Here is a 5,365-nt window from a genome sequence, read left to right on the forward strand (position 1 = left end):
AAAAACAATAAATAACTGCAAAAAAAGATAATATGAAAACTAAAATAACACAGACATCATAAGACTCAATGGGCTATTTTAATTATGAATAGAGAAAAACAAAGAATTAATAATACGAGGTTTGTTCACAAAAAAGGTGACTTATTTTTGTCGAAGAATATTTATTTATTCATCAATATCTATTGTATCCTCTTCAAAGTAATCCCCTTTGATATAATACACTTATCCCAGCGCTTTTTACAATCCTCTAAGCACTTCTGATATGCGCTTTTTGGAATGACCTTGAGCTCTTCCAGCGATGCGGTCTTTATCTCCTCAATCGTGGCAAAACGCCGTCCTTTCATGGTTCTTTTCAGTTTGGAAACAGGAACAAATCGCAGGAGGCCATATCTAGTGAATAAGGTGGCTGAAGAACGATTATGGTGTTGCTTTTATCCAAAAAAGTCACGAAAAAGCAACGATGTGTGAGCAGGTGCATTCGTATCGTGATGAAAAAGCCATGAATTGTTTCGCCACAAATCCCGGCGTTTTTTTCGTATTGCTCCACGCAAACAGCGCATAATTTTAAGGTAATATTCCTTACTGACCATACAACCTGCTAGCAAGAACTCGTGATGCACCGCGCCATTGTAATCGAAGAAAAAAGCTAGCAAAACCACATTTGACCGAACTTGGCGTGCTTTTTCTGTCTTGGGACTTGAGGATGTTTCCACTCACAGAAAAAATTTGGGGTAAAAAGTGTTGCAGATAATCATTAATTCTGGTCATGGTCAGCTAGGGTAGGAGTAATTTGGGCCATGGTAATTGATAAGTGGGTAAAGTATACTTGACATTGCCCTGGAGGAGGGTAATGTACAGACGGAGTGTAACACGCTGACTTTATATTTAAAGAAACGGCCAGAAATATTGAATTATGACATACTTACCCCAATAAAGTACGCCAGAAAGATGATATAGGACATTAATCATCAAATGTATGGCTAAATTGCCGACTTATAACACTTTATTCGTTCACATAATTTGGACAGCAGACAGTTTTAAAGTCGCCATGGTCTATAAAGTTAGTAGGTGCGTTGAGAAAATAACGTAAAGGTTCGGCTTGGGAATTTCCGAAGATGATTGTGACAGCGAAAAATTTTGCTTAAACCTCTCAAATAAATTATTTTCCATTCGACTACAGGATTGTTGGCATGTCAATGGTTAATTAGAAATCTTGGTGCAATGGTCAGGTGCATATTTATTGAAAGTGCGGGATCGGTACTTGCACTATTCATGATGTGCTTGAACAATATTACTTTACCGACCAAGCGGCTCCCACCACTCTCCCATCTAGGAGCGACACATTCAAACGTAGCGTGTCGGTGAGTTGGCGTTGCTGCATGTTGCGTAGGCCAGCCTCCTGTAGAGCCGAAAATGCACGAGCCCGAGCCCCCCACCGATTTCACGATTCGTTTTCGGTGGCTAACTGGGTATTTGTAAACTTTTTAAAGTAAACTGAATTTTGCAGGGTGTCAACAGAACGAAAGTTCAGGCAATTTCGCTATGTTCTAAAATTTTAGAAAAAAAAGGAAATTAATTCTTATTAAGCCTTCTTGTGCAATTTTGTTGCACATTTAAAAAAAATTCATTTTGGTTTAAAAAATGTGTTTTCAAATTTGCGTAAGTTTAAGAGATATTCAGGAATTTTTAAATAATTAGAAAATAATTAAAATGTGTAAAGATTTTTAGAAGAATTTTTGAAGGTTTCACGAAAATGAAAAGAATTCTTTTAGGTTTCTACGAATAATTAATATATTTTTTTATTTTGAAAAATTAATTTTTTTAAATTCCAGTACATTTTAAACTATTTTTAAAATTGTCAATAAAGAATCTGACGATTTTATGGCAATCTTTTTCATTTGCCGAATTTAATAGAAAATCAGGAAAAATTTGAATAGTTTTTAATGGTTAGAAGGCTTAGCAAGTCCGACAAGATTAGAAACAGAACTTTTTCAAGATTGGTAGGAAAATTTTGAATGACTTTTTATTTTAAAAAGCGTACTTTATGAGAATATTAAAAACGGGTTTTAAACATGTGAAAGGATTTCCTAAAATTGAAAAGAAGAATTTAGAAGATTTTAAAGCAAAATGTTTCAATTTGGTAAGATGATAATAAATAGATCAAAATCGAAAAATTTTTCAAGAATTTTGTAAGTTTTCACGAAAATGAAAAAAATTATGTTAGGTTCCTAGAAATAATAAAAATAATTTTTTATTTCCAAAAATTAATTTTAGGAGATTGTTTTAAAGCATTTCAAAACATTAAAAAATAAGTCAGAAATTGTCAAAGTATCTGAACAATTTTAGAGGCAATTTTTTCTTAATTTGCAAAATAAAAAAAATTAGGAAAAATCTGAATAATTTTTAAAGATTAGAAGACCTGACAAGATGAGGAAAAAAGAATTATTTGCCTGATAATCTTGTGAAAATTTTAAATTATTTTTTATTTTGAAAAATGTGCTTTAAAAAAAAATTAAAGAAGATTTTTAAACACATCAAACAATTTACTAAAATTTCGAAAAGAGTGTAGAAGTTTTTAAAATCAACATTTTTTAATTCGATGGCATTAAAAAAAAACTTTAAATGTAAATAATGAAATAAATTCATGAAATATTGAGTAGAATTGATGAAATTGAAAAGAATTTAAACTTCAGAAGAGTTTTAAAAACATAGGACGAACTGATTTAAAAGACTAAAAAACCTAAAAATTCTTGTAGAAGAATAAGAAAAATGCGCCTGGAAATTGTGTACAATTATCAGTCTTTAAAATTAAAATTCGAATGATTGTTTTGTAAATTGCTTTCAGCACATTTCTTCTCAAGCAGAATCCCCGCTTTTAATCGCAAGATGTTCAATTATTTCCAATTAGAATAACTAATGACATGCATTTTAAAAATTCAAAAAATATAACTTGAAATAAGTAGAATGAGATTTAAAAAAGTTGATTTTAATTACAAATAAAATTTGTTAAATTATTTATAAAAATTTGGAAACATAAAAAATTTTAGTATTTAAATACACTTTACATTTAAGATTTGTATATTAAATTTTGATAAGATATAATATATATGTATGTAAAATGAAAAAATAATAATAAAAGTCGATAAACGTAGGACTTTCACATAATGAAAGATAATGAAAGAAACTCCTTGGAAAAAATGTAAATAATTGTTCCGGAATAAATTCTAAGAGAAAATAAAAAAAAGATTACAAAACATTACAATATTTCTTGAATTTACTGCATTATTTACGTTTTTTAAAAAATTTTAATCTCATCAAATTGAAACATTTTGCTTTAAAATCTTCTATACTCTTCTTTTAAATTTCAGGATATTGTTTGATTTGTTTCAAAATCTTTTAGAATTTTCTTAAAGTACATTTTTTTAAATAAAAATTATTAAAAATTTTCAAACAATTATTAGAAAAATAATAATTTTTTCTAATATTTTCAGAACTTCTAATCTTCTAATCTTTAAACATTATTCGAATTTTTCCTGATTTTTTGGCAAGTTTTTATCATTTTTTAATCGTTTCAAAATTTCTAAATATCTCGTAAACTTACCAAAATTTGAAAGCAAATTTTTCAAACCAACATAAACATAACAAAAAATGGTGCAACATAATTGCGCAAGAAGGCTTAATAAGAATGAAATTCCTTATTTTTTCTAAAATTATATAATATGGCAAAATCACGAAATAATTTTTAAAAATTGTGATCTTGTTTTTAATTTTCTCTCAGAATTCATTCCATTCCATTTTTGGTTGAAAAATAATTTTTTAACTGAAAATCCAACTAAATGTTTAAAAATTGAACTATTCTGTTGTAAATCCGATTGTGTATCTTTTTTTTTTGTTTTAAACATTTTTACATTGAAAATTCATTTCTTTCAACGAAAATTAAACTATTTTAAGATAGAATTTTTAAAAAATAACTATTTTGGTTGATAATTTAATTGTTTTGTTGAAAATTCGATTTTTCTGTTGTGGAAAAAACATTTTCTTATAATAAAAATTTAACTGTATAATTTTTGGTAGCATTTTTTTGGTAGGAAATTGACCTTTCTCAGTAAAAATTCTTCTTTTTGGTAGAAAATTATTTTTCTTGTTTAACAATTCATCTATTTCTATAATGAATTCATTGCTTTGGATAAAAATGCATTTTTTGGTGAAACTTCTTTTCTTTTGGTATAAAATGGTTGAAAGTTCATCTATTTTTTTGGAAATGAAACTATTTTGCTAAAAAATTATTGGCTGTAAATTTATTTTTCGAACTGATAATGTAACCGTTTTTCGTTGAAAACTGATATATTTTGTTTAAAAAATTTTTGTTATTTTAAAATTGATTGTGAAAATTTTGAATTTCTGTTTTCGGTAAAATGTTATTGGTTTCTTTTCTTTTGATATAATATGGTTGAAAGTTCATCAATTTTTTTGGAAATTAAACTATTTTGCTAAAAAATTGTTGGTTGCAAATTTATTTTTGAAACTGATAATGTAATCGTTTTTCGTTGAAAATTGATCTATTTTGTTTAAAAAAATTTTGTTATTTTAAAATTGATTGTGAAAATTTTGAATTTCTGTTTTCGGTAAAAAGTTATTGGTTTGAAAATTAAACTATTTGTTTGCAAATTTAATTTTTTTCTTGGAAATTTAAATGTTTTGTTGAAACTTTGAATTTCTAGGGCTGATAATTATTTTTCAACTGAAAATTTATAATTCAATTTTGCTTTAAAACATTATAATTTTAGTTGAAAATTAATCTCTTTCGTTGAAAATATATTTTTTTATCTGAAAATTTGACTAGTCCATTTTCGATCGAATAATTATTGTTTTAGTTTAAAATTCTTTTCTATAGATGAAAATTGAACCATTTTAATGACACTTTTTTTTCTGGAAAAATTGTCTTTTTAGTTATAAATTTATCTTCTTTGTTGTCGAATTGAGATGACGGATGCAACAACTGGACAAGCGCTCGAATCCGCGTAGAATTATTGTCCAGCCGGGAAAGTCTGTCGATTGAAAAAAAGTCACTTATAAAGTAAAATTAGATTATTACCATTTTGGATTTCAAATGCACTATAATTTGGCCGGACATATCGCGCCTCTACAAGTACTCGGCAGTCTGATACGTACCTGAAAATTCTAAGAGATGGCATTAGTATTCACTAATGTGAACCATTTTCGTCGAGTTTGATCTTTCAAATGACGCCTGTCAAAACTTCACCCATTTATGTTTACGCATTTACAAGTTACAGCACTGAGAAGCGACTAACCTCCGAGTTTTTTTTAATATGGAAAAATCTGAGTTTCGAGTTTTGATCAAACA

This window comes from Belonocnema kinseyi, chromosome 1 (assembly GCF_010883055.1).
Source record: "Belonocnema kinseyi isolate 2016_QV_RU_SX_M_011 chromosome 1, B_treatae_v1, whole genome shotgun sequence".
NCBI lineage: Eukaryota > Metazoa > Arthropoda > Insecta > Hymenoptera > Cynipidae > Belonocnema > Belonocnema kinseyi.